This window comes from Pseudorca crassidens, chromosome 21 (assembly GCF_039906515.1).
Source record: "Pseudorca crassidens isolate mPseCra1 chromosome 21, mPseCra1.hap1, whole genome shotgun sequence".
Taxonomy (NCBI): Eukaryota; Metazoa; Chordata; class Mammalia; order Artiodactyla; family Delphinidae; genus Pseudorca; species Pseudorca crassidens.
This window is the reverse complement of record NC_090316.1, coordinates 23,928,998-23,945,167: the sequence shown is the minus strand read 5'-3', so window position 1 is coordinate 23,945,167 and position 16,170 is coordinate 23,928,998.

Here is a 16,170-nt window from a genome sequence, read left to right as displayed (position 1 = left end):
CACTATCAGATACCCTGGTCTTTTCATCCAGGTTTTACTATTTAACTCTTCAGAGTTACACATGCAGAGAAAGGATTCAGAGTGCAATGAACATCTCCTCTGAGATGTTTTTAGGAGAATTAAATTCCATAAGAAGTTTTGAAATTTTGTAATTCAAAACATCAAGTCTATAAATTAATGACACATCTGGGATTAGCCACTCCGGATATGTGGGTCTGATGTTGGGCTTGTTTTCCAAGCTCTCTGGGGAGGACATTCCACAAACTCACATATTTTGTCATGAGATTTTCTTTATTAAGGAAAGAAGCTCAAGCATTTACAAAAAATCATTTCAAACAACACAGAAATTGGATTTACTTTGTTTCCTTATTAACTGACAACTCCCCCCTTTCCTGTTCCCACCAAAGAAATTGGTATCAATTGCATGCTGTGCTAAAAGAGATAAAAGATGTTTTTATCAGGAAATTCCCTGGCAGTCCAGTGGTTAGGACTCCATGCTTTCACTGCCAAGGGCGTGGGTTCAATCCCTAGTCGGGGAACTAAGATCCCCCAGGCCGTGCAGCCAAAAAAAAAAAAAAAAAAGATGTTTTTATTAGAGTTCATGAAAATGACTAATTAGATGTTCAAGTTTTGAGGCCCAATAATATTTTCACCATCCACAAAATTTTTATGGATTCCACACAGACTTGTCAACACCTTCATTACTATTCCTTTCAAAGGTTACACGTGAGTATTCCATGTGACGCCAACAGACTGGTAAAATACAAGAACTTGACGTTCTTGGATTTTTATTTTGTTTCCACAGATTCATTCTTTTGAGAATCTGGGGACATAGAATATACAAGTTTGGACGGCTGTGGGTTAGATTAATTTAGAGTGGGGAAAAATCATCTCTTACCCTCTCTTTTATACTCATACACCTAAACACACACACACACACACTTTTAACTCCATTTTTTTTCTTGTACATAAAGGTATAAGAAGTAGACCAAGTGATATCTAGACTCCTGGGACTGAGGGTCTATAATTTTATTAAATGTATCACTCATCACTGATCATGATCAGATGTACAATTCCGCCTTAATTGGGAATATAGAAGGTAGCACTCTATAATCAATAAAACATAATTTATCTGAGAGCACGTTATTAAATTTACCAAATAACCTAGAATTTTTGCTCTTCATTTATTAACTTTAAAAAATCACGATAGGCAAATGACAAGCGGGATTTTAAAATGCGTATTTTAAATCCACGATTTCCTGACTATGTGATTTGATCAGCATGTAAAAATCCCTTCCTCTCACCTATTCTATATCTAAACTATTGCAGGATAATAGCCTGTTAAAATCCGATGACTGTCAGATCACTTAGTCCTATACCCTTATTCAGAGGCAAAATAGTAAAGACTGAAATAAAGGGACTCAGTAAAGGTCACCTTCAGCTGGATCAGGTCAAATGAGGACTGAACACAGACCTTCAAGACAGAGGTATTTGTTCAGCATTGGCTTACCCCAGCACAGTTAACCTTCAGGTTAATGCTAATGAAATACTACCATATTATCCAAATATAAATTAATCATACTCAGCATATTATGCTATTAAGGAAAGAAGTCTGTTTAAATACTTTAAAACTATTTTTAACAAGGGAGTCATTAAAAAGATTTTCTGGCAAGCTTATGTTAAGTAGAGAAATCTATTAATCTGAACGTTTGCCTCCAAAGTATTCTTATTATTCAAATTTTGATTCATCGCAGGCAAGACCACAGGTATTAGCCTAGTACATCTAATCCATGCGTGTTTCAGATAAACAAACAGCTGGAAGCAGATTGCATTTTGTCTGCTTCTGTGTTTTTCCTCTCTCTAGCTCTTCAGCTTACCTGCATGCAATAACTATCACACACCCTTGCTAAATGTTATCACCATTCCTCCTCCTGAGACTCACGCTAACTACCTTGGGCCCGTGGAGCCATATAATGGCCAACACAGGGAACCATGTGACTCACTGTCTCTGCCCTACCTCCTCTGTCCTCTGGGGAGATCACACATATTTCTACCATTGATTGGTAACAGTTCTGTTAATTCCACACCAGAATGTTCTTTCTCATAGATACTCATTCATTCAGTAAGGTTTATAGAGCCTCTCCTTGGTGCTGGGCACTCTCCTGTTCTGGTGTTACAGCAGCGAATCAATAGACAGGTATCCCTGCCCCTGTGCACTTGTATTCCAGAGAGAAGGACAGAAAAATACATCACTGGATATATAAAAGTGATTAGTACCATGGAGATAAAGAAAACGTAGATAGATTATAGGTAACTCCTAGCAAAAGGGACACTTTCCAAAACAAGAAATGTAATCTCACTACATGATTATTTTCTGCAGTAAGTCAAAGCTACAGAGTCACGCTCATGTAACTAAGTGTTAATACGATTAATAATCGATACATATTGCAATGGTGGAATTGGTGATGCAAAGAGCATAGTAGAGCATTAGATAGCTGATCTAGCAGCTAAATCCTCATCTTCCATAACAGTGAGTAATAGATATTGTCTAAAACATATTGCCTAATTGATTAATCAAAAATAGCAGCATAAATAGATTAGTTTCTATTCAGGAGTATTAGTTAAGAAAGTAAAAGTTGGTTGCCCCTGGAGAGTACATTGATGAGAGGTTAAGAGTAGGCTGGGGTCTGCTGTTTGCATTATAAGCCTTTAGGACATTTGACTTTTTTCACGAACTCTGTGCATCTATTGCTTTAAACATTTTTAAAGATAAAAGGTAAAAAAATGAATAGAAAGAAAAAATAGACCTTGATGAAACTGACTTATGACCTACAGGATGAACTATTTTGCTACTGACTAGCAGAATCAGAATTAAAGGCCAGGCTACATGAACGCAGAGTCCACGTGCCACATTTATGTGATGCACCGTTCTATGTGGTTGAACGAATACAATAAAATAGCATCATTGCACTATAGGAATCAACCAGTAAATGACAGCTCTTAGTATTATAATTCAATACCACTGATTTGATAATTGTGTGGTCTTAATCTCTCTCAATCACATTTTTCTCATCTGTAAATTAATAACACCAACCTTAGAGAATTTTTGTGTGAATTAGGAAGATGTCTGAAGATCACCAAGTCCTAGAACTCCAGAGAGGAAGGAGGATAAAGATTTGCCTTCGTGTTGCTTCCCCAAACCTGTCCATCACACACCTCACTCAGCTGAGCCCCGGGCAGGGGCAGGTGCGCGACTGGAAAGTAGACTTCAGGAGACTCCTTCGGAGTCTGACATCTTTCTTCTCATCTATGGCTCTGCTCTTTTCTTCTTATACGAATTACAGATTTTTCATTCTTCCGAACCCCATTTGTTATTAATGTAGTAGTTGTTTCTTATACTCCAGAACCACAGCTACAGAATCCCTCCAAAGCCAAGAATTAACTTATTTTGTTCTCTACTGTTTTAAGATACAGGTTTTATAATTATTGAGGTATGGAAAAACCGAGGCATCAGGAAATGATTGCCAGTGAAAGATAGTTTGTTACAGGTCCCAGGAAGAGGGGGCACATCGCACCCGTAGGTAGGGGGCTACCCGTAGGTAGGAGGCTACCTACGGGGATATTCAAGTAGGTCAGGAGGCAGGGGGAGCAAAGGAAAATGTGGGCAAGAACTTTTCCTGTGGCTTCCATGGGGAGAAGCAGGTAAGGAAAGGTGAGCTCTCTGCGGATTGGCTAGTTTGAATAATTTTCATGGGCTCTGGGGCACAGGGGTTGTCCCGAGTTGTCTGGTAATCTCTGGGGTAATTAGTTCAGGAATTAGGCCTGAGTCTGAGAACCCAGTAGAGAAGGAGGTCAGGGCTATGGGCTCTGGAATGATTGGTTTGCATTTTGAAAGATGAGGCTTTTGAAAGGCTGAAGGCGAGTTGTTTATTATCTCTAGGAACTGGTTCACCCTGGAAGGGGGAGTCCCTCCTGGGTCAGCAAAGACCCAGATGCAAAGCATCAAAATACAGACAATACAAAAGGTAAAAACTTCCAATTATAGGATGAAAAGTCCTGGGGATCCAGTGTACAGCATGGCAACTATAGTCAACAATACTCTATGGTATCCTTGAAAGTTGCTAGGAGAGTAGGCTTTAAACGTTCTCACCACCACAACCGCAATAAAGAAATAGCAATTATGTGAGGTGAGAGATGTGTTAACTAGCCTTAACGTGGTATCATTTTTCAATATATACACATGTCTAATCGCCACACTGTACGCCCTAAACTTATACAGTGTTATATGTCAATTATATCTCCCTAAAGCTGAAAAAAATAAGACAAAAAATAAGACATGGTTAGTACACCTACATTCTTCAGTGTCAAATAACACTTGGGGCAATGGATATTCTTATCTTGTCTCCCCACTTGGAAGGAAAAAGGGAACTATTAGGGAGACTTTTGATATCGAAAAGTATTATCCCACTAAACACTCTGCACATTCTGTAACACGGAGCCTTGCTAATCAAGACCATCACGTTATCGATGGATATTTTATTGTTGTTGTTATGGAGTTTCCCTTATATGCGTCTCTGCATTTGTAAAGTATGAATGCTGTATATTTTATAAGTGGTTTGAATGCTTGGCTCTGTTGAAAGAGTCCTGCTGTGCAAACTGTTTTGAAATCCCTGAACTGATCAGCCTAGAAGCTTAGCTAGTTCCAGGACCTTCCATGGTTCCAATCCCAAAGTCTTCATATCAAATCATCCTTTGCTTATTTTGCTACCAAAGACAATTGCATTTAAACCATTTCTGGAAATTTTTAACAGGTGGCAAGTTTCTGCAGGCTCTTCTGGCACCATGTATAACTGACCCTTGACCTTCCGTTTTCTTAAACTGATGAAAACATAGCTGTGTTCATACAGATAAAGAAGTATTTCTTAACTGCCCACTCTGGGAAAATTCTGTGTTAAAAGCTTGATTTACTAATTTATTCAACACATATGTAATGTGTCAGACACTTTTGCAGGCATTGAGGCTACAGCAGTGAACAAGATAGACAAAAGGTCCTTTATGGGGCTTATTCCTTATTAAGGGGGGGCTGGCAATAAACAAAGTAAAAAGTGATGGGGTGTCACAGGGTGCTACATGCCACGGGGTGAATGAAGCAGAGGGGAGGAGGCTTGGGGAGAAAAGGTCTCTGTAGAGGTGACATTTTAGCAAAGACTTGAAGGATGCATTGGAGAGGATTGTTGGAGATGGGAAAGGAGAGGGAGGGAGCTGGAAATATAAGAGGTGGCAGTTAGAACTTGGGATGCTTGAAATGGGGGTCATGGAGAGAGGATATAACAGCGGTAAAACCCATTCCCTGACCTGCCGAACTTTATGGTCTCATGAGAGAGATAAGGTTGATTAACATGAAATCACTGGAAATAGGTAATTAAAGATGAATTCTGCTGTGTGGTTCACACTAGCAAGTGAATTCTGTGTTAAAACACTAAAGGATACTTATCTTAACATTTGCCAGAATAATCATTAACCAGATGACAGGCTTGGTAACCCCTAAAATTAGGGCACATTCCCACACTCATCATCACGACTCTCCAAACATTTCCTCAGTGTTTACGACATACAGTTTACTCTGCCAAGTATCAGGAACTGGCAAAGCCATGCGCGTGAATTTCCTGAGGGAGGGTATCTTTTGTGATCCGTCCCTTGTGGGGGAATGTCCGGCATAAGGCTGTGATGGGATTTAGAGGTGTCTGAGACGACAGCTCAGGGGAGGTCTGTGGCTGAAGGAGAATGTCAGGAGTTGTCACAGATACGTGGTGATAAAGAGAGAAGGGGAGGAAAGTTTAGCTTTGATCGGTTGCTCCCTCAACCTGGTTGTATGGGGAGAGATTGTATATAGGGAGAGATTGTGGGAAAGGACAACTCCTGGTCTGTTGAAGACCCCAAGGAGAGTCAACAGCTCGGGCTCCCAGGGACACAGCTCCCTTGTCACTGTCCTCTTCTGTAACACGGGCAGCAGCCGTAGAAGGAAGCCTGGCTCTCATGGGGCTTTGAGGATAACAGACGTGAACAAGGGTGGGTGTGCAAGGCAGAACCTAGGAGGGTGTTGCTGAAACCTCTCCAGGATTCCCAGCGGTAGCTGAGGGAAGCATTGGACGTCGTAAGCAGGGGGCTGCCTGGAGAGCGTGTGTCTGCAGGAAGCTGGACCAGCAAAACAGATCATTGCTGTCAATGGGCTGTCGGAAGAACTCACAGCCTGGTTAGCTCTGTAGAAGCCAGCGTCTTATATCAATATATTTCAGTTCATAGCTCAGCACTGTGTAAGTCATTTGTAGTCAATTTTTATTGAATTGAAACAAATTATCAATCTAGTCTCTCTGGAAATTGCCTTAACGCACAAGGTAGCAGAAGGGATACAGCCAGAGGGATACAGATACGCAGTTCCGAGGAAGGTGAAACCTTGAAACTCCAAATATGAGTGAAGACTTCACCTATGAGATAGAGAGTATGGCCATGCATGGCTTTGTCTTGCTGCAGAAGCTTCGTAGACCAGTAGTTATTATCGGCTGTCAGCATCGTAACCACAGCACCGGCCGTGCTGGCAGCGAAGCCAGGCAAAGTTAGGGATCATTACTTTCCACAGCGAAAACTTTTACAGGCTACTTCTATATCCTCCTGGAAACACTCAACTGTTGTGCAATCATCAGAAGCATCTTTCCACCTACACACCCGTAGAAGCATTTTGAACATCAGTTAAAATACATGATACTTGAGGTAGTGTGATATGTATTTTTATGTGGTAGTTTTTAAAATAGTATATTTTATGCAGTAATCACAGGAGCAATTTTTTCCTCTCTACTTTTTTTTTCTTTTTAACATTTAGAATATTTTTTTGCATCTTTATTGGATCTCTCTCTTCTTTTCCTACCCTTTATAATTTTTCTGATGCCCAATAGTGATCACAGCAATCCATTCACCATTTTCTTTTCTCTAGGAAATGAATCAGGCTGAAAATCTATGAGCCTGTGATAACAATTACTCATTGATAGCTTAACGCTTAGGAAGAAGACTAGGTTTGGGTTTTTTTTTTTTTTACATCTTTATTGGAGTATAATTGCTCTACAATGGTGTGTTAGTTTCTGAATTATAACAAAGTGAATCAGATATACATATACATATGTCCCCATATCTCTTCCCTCTTGCGTCTCCCTCCCTCCCACCCTCCCTATCCCACCCCTCCAGGCGGTCACAAAGCACTGAGCTGATCTCCTTATGCTATGCGGCTGCTTCCCACTAGCTATCTACCTTACGTTTGGTAGTGTATATATGTCCATGCCTCTCTCGAGACTTAGTTGGAACCCCAAAGTAGAGACTGGTTAATGAAAGAGAGTCTCCTCCCTCACCCAAACTGTAGCACCTGGTGTAGATCTGCTAGTGCTTGGGGCTGGCAAATGAGACACTGTCTAGAACTGGGGATTCCTGACATTTACCTCTTAGGTGCACCCTGTGAAGGGGTGGGATAATTTGATTGCCAGGTTCCAATCTTTTCTCTTAGAACGAGAGCCTGGCAAGACGTGCAGGGAACAATACTGCACTCTTGTGGTCAGAGGGAGAATTGGACATGAAGACGCGTTTTTATTTTCCTGACTGATGCTGTCAGTAACTCCCAGAGCAATCTACTGCTACCAAAGTGAAGGAAACAAGTAATACAATTTACGGGATAAAATCCAGGCCCAAATAATCCTGGTTTTGTCTGACTTGTCTGGGTCATGTCTACTGCCTGGTCTGATTCAGCCTTTGGGACAGTGAGTCGTGTATCCATTTTATTCATAATTCAGACTTTCTAATGGCCAATTCAAGATGTTTCTATCTCCATTAAGTATGTATGTAGCTTTTCATCAGTTAAATGAGGAAACAATGTCTCCTGTCCACCCGATGGGCTTACGATGAGGATCAAGTACAAGTATATGAAAACAGTTTAAAAGTATAAAGCTCTGAACAAACATTATTATGGAGGAAAATACATGTTTATCTGTTATCATTGAAAACAATTCTCTAATTCAGTCCTGTGTTTTAGAATTTTCACCTATAATTACAACATAATAATGAAAAAATATATGTATATGTACACACACAAGTAATAAAAAAAATTATATTCTATGCAATTACCTCCCTTCTAGACCTACTGATGAAAGTTTCTCCAGGAAGAAAATTCTTTATTGGTGATTTTTTTTTAATTTTTAAAATTTTTAAAATTTATATATTTTTGGCTGCGTTGGGTCTTCGTTGCTGCGCGCGGGCTTTCTCTAGTTCCGGCGAGCGGGGGCTACTCTTCGCTGCAGTGCGCAGGTTTGTCATTGTGGTGGCTTCTCTTGTTGCGGAGCACAGGCTCTAGGCACATGGGCTTCAGTAGTTGTGACACATGGGCTCAGTAGTTGTGGCTCGCGGGGTCTAGAGCGCAGGCTCAGTAGCTGTGGCGCACGGGCTTAGTTGCTCCGTGGCATGTGGGACCTTCCAGGCCAGGGGTCGAACCCGTGTCCCCTGCATTGGCAGGCGGATTCTTAACCACTGCGCCACCAGGGAAGCCCCTTTATTGGTGATTTTAAACTTTGAAAGATATACGTCCTTACTCTTTTATGATTCACCCAAAGGGATTTTCTTTAAGGACTGTATAACCCACATTTTCAGAGCATCCTCACAGTATGGTGCAACCATTATTATAAGCACGCACATACTCGGTATGGAAGGAAATGGACAGTGGAGAGAGTTAGCCCTAAGACAGTGACATAGTTTCCTACTAAGTATCACCACCAGCTGATCTTTCTTTAAATCACTTCCAGGTTATTAAAATACAAGGAAGAGAATGATCATAAATAACAGCTTGGATTGCTGAATTTTTCACTACAGTAGGGTTAAAAATTGGGTGGTGACACTTAGGTTAAAATTATTTAACGTGGTAATTTTTTTTTTTTTTGCCTTCAGTGGAAAAATATTCTCAGTAAAATCTCACATTCAGAAACAAAACAAGAGGAAACCTATTCTCCTATGCTGTGCTGGGAAGATGGAATATGAAGGAACATTTCCAACCAGGAAAACAATGACTTAAAGTAACTTGGGGTGGGTTCCTTTATAGTATGATCCTCGAGATATTGAAGGTCAGTCATGTCAGGCAGATGTTCACAACTATTTTACTTCATGCTTATTTGAAAGTTCAAACTAACAGCCAAAGAGGTCAAAGCGATGCTGAGACAACCAAGAAAGAAGCAGCTGTTAATGTGCAAGTGGAATTAATTTTCACTGTGCAGGGCTCAGCCCACCCAGCCCTGCCCAGGTGGAACCTTAAATACCAAGGAATGAGGACATTGGTGTGCCAGCGTTTAAGTGCCAAACTGGGGGATTTTCTACGGCATCATTTTTTCATCCCCTTCTATAGTCTGATACTTTCTCTCTTCACCAGCCTGATTCTTTTTTTTTTTTTTTTTTTTTTTTTTTGCGGTACGCGGGCCTCTCACTCTTGTGGCCTCTCCCGTTGCGGAGCACAGGCTCCGGACGCGCAGGCCCAGCGGCCATGGCTGACGGGCCCAGCCGCTCCGCGGCATGTGGGATCCTCCCGGACCGGGGCACGAACCCGCATCCCCTGCATCGGCAGGCGGACTCTCAACCACTGCGCCACCAGGGAAGCCCACCAGCTTGATTCTTTAGTCAGTAAAGAAAAGGGAAATTTTTCAGACGCTGAAATATTTTTCTCTATTTTTAGAATAAAATGTTTGTGCCTTTACTGTAAATTTTATATCGTTCAAAAGTTACTCTTCAGCGTGTATTGCCATGAAGTTGAATTTTTTTTTAAGTATAAACCAGATTATTTATTATTTATTTATTTATTTTTGGCTGTGTTGGGTCTTCGTTTCTGTGCGAGGGCTTTCTCCAGTTGCGGCGAGCGGGGGGCCACTCTTCATCGCGGTGCGCGGGCCTCTCACTGTCACGGCCTCTCCCGTTGCGGAGCACAGGCTCAGTAGTTGTGGCTCACGGGCTTAGTTGCTCCACGGCATGTGGGATCTTCCCAGACCAGGGCTCGACCCCGTGTCCCCTGCATTGGCAGGCAGATTCTTAACCACTGCGCCACCAGGGAAGCCCGCGAGTTGAATATTTTAGAGTACGTCCTACAGCTTCCCGAGCACACAGACTCACGCACATCGGCTGTGCTTTTCTTGCTCTGTATTGTTCTGCTCTGGAACTTGTGGCCTGTGTGTTTTTGTGTGTATACTGTGCACGGCTTTCAGAAATGCTATGCAGATGCCAGTGGAGACCGAGCAACGGGGCTGAGTCTGGAGGCCTCCAGACAGGCTCTGCCGATGGCTCACCCACTTCATGAGACACCCTGGGCAGCCTAGCTTCCCGTCTGGCCTCCTGTTCCTGTCCTTGTCTGTGTCACCAGCTTCTGATCTTGGGCTTGTCCACGGACTAATGGATCACTGTGCTCACACGCCTGGGAGTTGACATCTTCTGCTCTGCTAATATTCTGACTACTGGTGGCCTAGGGCCCATGCTCTCACTCGGGCATCTGACTCTGGCCAGCCTCTGTGTGGCTCCATTGGTCCTGTCTTGGCACTGACATATCATACTGGGCTGAAAGGGGCCCCAAAAGGAGAGCTTTGACAACTGCATAGCATCACTTTTCTTTTCAGAGCAATACTGCCATCTCCTCCCAGTGGCCTGGGAAACCGTTAGCCAGACACCCAACCACTTGGGGTACAACAAATCTAGAGGTTCAGAAGAATATAGAGGGCAAGCGTGAATGATAGCCTCCTAGATATGGGTTTCAAACTTCTGTTTTTTTAGAAAAAAATACTGATTTTAATCATATACAATCTACTAGATTCCCTTTTCCTCGTCTGGTCGACCTAGAACCTGCCGACCTTGCAGAAGTGCTGAGCTCAGTCACAGCTGAGCGTGACTAGGATGGGTTTGACCCACTAGACCTCAAGAAGAGAATTCTGATCCGGGCTAACCCTGGAGTAAGAATAAGAGTAAGAATTCCATTTCCTTATTTGTGAATGAGGAATGGAAGGAACACTGTTCTGTGTCTGTCTCCTCACCGTTTCTGTCTGGAAAACCCTTGCTCAAAATTTCAGAAATAACTCAGATAATTACACGTCGTCGGTGCCCATAAGTCCTACTTACTCAGGTCTGTGTTCCCACCGTGTTTGGTTCCACTCCTATTATGGTCTTCACCCCTCGGCTTCATAACGCTTGTTTATGTGCCTTTGCTCCGTCTGGATTGTGAGTAACTGCAGGGCAAAGACTGTGCCTTATTCCTTTTGTATCCTCAGCTCTTTACATGGTGATGTGCAAATAGTAGACGCTTAATAAATGCTCGGTGGGGATTCCCTGGTGGCGCAGTGGCTGAGAGTCCGCCTGCCGATGCAGGGGATGCGGGTTCGTGCCCCGGTCCGGGAAGATCCCACACGCCGCGGAGCGGCTGGGCCCGTGAGCCATGGCCGCTGCACCTGTGCGTCCGGAGCCTGTGCTCCGCAACGGGACAGGCCACAACAGTGAGAGGCCCGTGTACAGCAAGGAAAATAAAAATAAAAAATAAATTAATTAATTAAAAATAAATAAATGCTCGGTGAATTAACAGATGTTTCACATCGGAAGCTTTTAGCAGTGCAGGTGCTTTGATCTCTTGCCAAGGAGAGAAGCACACTCCAGACCCCAGGGCTGGCTCTCTAAACAGAAACAGAGAATTCTGCTTCCACTTAGGATGTGGAGAGCTTCAAGAAGTTGTCTCCCCCCCACTTCAGCCGTGAGAAGAGGCCAATCTACAAAATCATTAATATTTGGGGGCACATCAGAAAGCAACCGAATGGACTCAATTCTGAAGAGTGACAAACCCATTGAGGGGAAATGGGTGGCAAGACTCACCTTGACAGAGCACGGGAGGAGGATGGAGCCGCCATAAAAGCAAGTTGGAAGAAAACAGCTAAAATTTTCACAAATTCTTAAAGCCCAAGGACAGGCTAGAGAGATAATTTGGAATGTCTGGGAGCCTGAGCCACAGGGAGCAAGTGCCCTCACATCTTTTCTCCACTTGTCCTCCCCTGTGGGCGTGTGAGAAGGATGGGGGTGCAGAGCAGGAAGCAGGCCCTGACACCATGATCTGCTTCTGAGGGAGCAGCAGAGGCAGATCTGCTGCCCTTGGGGAGGGGCCAGAAGATGCTCAGGGGCAGGGTCCTGCACTGGGCACAAAAGGAAGGAATGTACTTTTTATGGCTGAGTAATACTCCACGTTTTCTTTATCCATTCATCTGTTGATGGGCTCTTGGGTTGCTTCCTATCTTGGTTACTGTGAATAATGCTGCAGTGAACGTTGGGGTGCAGGCATCTTTTCAAACTAGTGTTTTTGTTTTCTTTGAATAGATACCCGGGAGTGGAATCGCTGGATCATATGGTAGTTCTATTTTTAGTTTTTTGAGGAACCTCCATACTGTTTTCCATAGGGGCTGTATCAGTTTACATTCCTACCAAGAGTGCACGAGGGTTCCCTTTTCTCCACATCCTTGCCAACACTTGATATTATCTTTCTGATGATATCCATTCTAACAAGTGTGAGGGGGTATCTCATTGTAGTTTTGATTTGCGTTTCCCTGGTGATGAGTGATTTTGAGCCCCTTCTCATGCACCTGTCGGCCATCTGTATCTCATCTTTGGAAAAAAAGTCTGTTCAGGTCCTCTGCCCATTTTTTATTTGGTTTTTTTGGGAGTTTTTTTTTTTTGACATTGAGTTGTAAATCTTACCATCTGCAGCAACATGAATGGACCCGGAGATACGCTAAGTGAAATAAGTCACACAGAGAAAAACAAATGCTGTATGATTTCACTCACATGTGGGATCAAAAAGACAAGACAAATAAATGCACAGACCTATAGATACAGAGAACAAATGGGTGGTTGCCAGAGGGGAGGATACGGCTGGGGCGATGGACGAAATAGGTGAAGGGGTTAACAGGTTCAAACTTCCAACTGTAACATAATTAAGTCATGGGGATGTAATGTACAGCACAGAGAAAATAGTCTGTAATATTGGAACAACTTTGCGTGGCGACAGATGGTAACTAGAATTATTGTGGTGAGCACTGCATAATGTTATAAAACTATCAAATCACTATGTTGTATACCTGAAACTAATATAATATTGTGTGTTAATTATAACTCAATTTAAGAAAGGAAAGGAATTACCTTGGGGTCATTACCTTGGGGTAGTTTCCATGGGGAAAGGGGCAGGGGTGTCTCTCGTGCCAAGGCTGTCAGAAGCTTTGCCATCAGGAGCAGCAGCTGAGAGAAGCAACACAGCACAGGTGTGTCCCTGTGTTAATCTTGCTGCCACCACCTGCCTCTCAGTATCCACAATGTGGAGATCGGACAAAGAGCTTCTGGCCAAGCGATCTGGATGCATCTAATGCTTCTGCCCCCAGACTGGCTGCAGAGCCCCTCTCCTCACTGCCTGGCGTTGCTCCTTGCTTCCGTGGGACCACAGTCAGGCCTTAGCTACGAGGGAGTCTGGGGAGTGTCATTTGAATTTTTTCTTTTTTGGCTTTTCTGCTCCTGCAGTTCAAAGAGGCATTGTAGCTAGAGTTCAGGAAGGGATTCTGTAAGTGGGTTGGAATAGGAGTCAGAAGAGCCAGTCCATAATATGTACTGCCCCTACCATCCAACTAGATGGATTTCCATCGCGCTGTTTATTCCCTCAAAACGGAATAAAACGCTCATGGCTGTTTGTTGATTTTTATTTGCCCCATGCCTCCCTCTACCTCATTCATTTGTAATTTCCACTCATGCAGGGACCCTGTCCCCCTTGTCCTTCAGTGGATGCTCAACTATAAACCACAGTGCCTACCATATAGCGGGCCCTCAGTAAATACTGGAGAAAAGTCAGCAGACCCTTTGAGAATTAGATAAAAGCAAGCGATGGCCCTTTCCACGGAAAAATACTTATAGGCACGACATTTACATTCCACTTTCTGAGATTCCCCAGGAAGAAAGTATAGTGAGGAGATGAAGATGAGGTGTGCCCTTATTACTTTGCCATAAATGTAGCGATTTTGCTCTTAGAACGATTACATTGAATGTGACACCAAGAGTAGAAAGGCCAGAGTAGAAATGTTTCAGGCCTCGGTGCAGGTGGGAGAGGCCAACGTGTCACTGGCAGGTCACTGCCCTAAAAGTGCAGGCCAGCAGCTAACACCATGTTTGGAAAAGCCTGACTGCCGGCAGAAACTGCAGTGTATCTCCATCTGGCATTGACACAAATTCCTGGAACCCGGGCCAGCTCGTTTTTCAGGCTGATTGGCTGGCAACAGAAAAGGAAGAAAAAGAAGTCTTAGGTCTCAGGGTGCATTTTTTTCCTTCCCCTTCTGCAGCTTAAGGGAGGCTCAAAGCCTAAGAAGGGATTCGCAGTCCTTGAATAATAGCCAGAAAAGGAGATTAATAAGAAACGAAGGTGTGTGAGTTTCAGAGCACTGGGGGATTTTCCTGAGTTTTAGTATTAGAAGAATTTAGGGCTCTGCCTGGCATGCAACTTCCTAGTTCTACTGGTATCGCCCACCACGTAGCTCAGGAGCCCCCATTTGCCTTCCCTTTTCTTTCACCAGAAAGGAGCTGAAGTCGAGGTCAGTCACAGTGTCACAGTAGGGTGGTCTCCCAGCCCCGCCCGGGAGGGGTTAGGGCAGGGACCCTGGCCCAGGCTGTCACCTCAGGCTGCTGGTGGGAGAATAGAGAGGAGGGGTGCTTTGCTCCATCTGGCTACCCAGGGGCAGGGGGGAAAGTTCTGGTGCCTTTGAGAAACCTGGACTTGGCCCAGAGACATACTCCTTTCAAGTGATGAATTTGTCAGACTTCCATATTTCAAAGGAGAGTCAGCAGTGAACAAGCAAACAAGTGTTTGGCAAGTTAATCAAATGGTTCCAAACTCCTTGATAACAATTGGCTTTCTGCATCAGTTCTCTTTTTCCAATGGGGATTCTTCTTTATGATCTGCCCTCCTAAAGCTGTGTCATTTGGCCAATTTATCAACCCTTATAGACTCGTTTTTCTCCATATGAAATATGGCAACATTCTTGAAAAGAAAGTTCCTCATCCTCATCTCCCTTCATATGAGGCATGGTTCAAAATGAGTATGATGTTTTCTGAAATGTATTTTCTGAGCTACTTCCTTTCAGACATCGTTTCCATTTCTGGTAAATCTCAATGGCTGGGCACCCCAGCCTTTGGGGTGGTAGGTTTCAGTGCTTCAAGGGTAAAGTGGATTCCTGCTTGCAGCAATATGCTTTAACAGTGGAATTGGAATTTTGTTGCTGTGGGCTGCAAGACAATAAGAGCAAAGGCTAGACTTTGGAGAGAAGAGAATGAGAAAGAAAAAAGAGTGAGCCATAGAGAGTGAGAGAGACAAGGAGATGGAGACAGACGAAGAAAGCTGGGAAAAGAGAGAGAATGAATTTCATGAATCTCTTTAAGTATGTAAAGATGCTGGGCTCACAGAGTTTCTGTCCTGATGGTAGAGAAGTTACCTTGTGCCAAGCAAGGCGTGGTCAGGAGACCTCTCCCGCTTTACTAGGAGGATGTGGTGGGCACAGGGAGTTTTGAGGGGAGGGAGCGAACAGCTGTGTCTCTCCCCTTGGTGTTGGGAGAGGGTGGTAAGAAGAAGAGAGACGCGATCTGGGAAACTGAGCCTCGACTGAAGGGGGATTTTAAATTAAAAAGTCAGGTTGAACTAAATCTGGATTCACCATCCTGTCCCATCATTACCACCCCCAGCAGACTGACACTCCTGAGTGAGATGTATCCGTTATAGAGAAACTGAGAAGCCACATTTTCTTTAGCCACCTGAGTGCAATGTGGATAATTTTGCTGCCCAGTGACACAGTTCAGCTTAGCCAGTGACTGCATGTCTACTTTGTTGATGAAGAGTCCTGTGAGAGGCAAAAGGAGACCATGAAATGATATCCGAAATCATCTTGATGATCAAGTCCTTTCTTTTTACGACAAGGCACTGAGGCAGAAAACTTAAAAAAAAAAAAAAAGGAAAATTGGGCACATCAGTTTCTTCCTAACCCATAATCCCCCACAGAAGGGCAAAGTTTTCATCCATCTGAACTCCAGTCAAGCCCAGGTCAGGTCAGT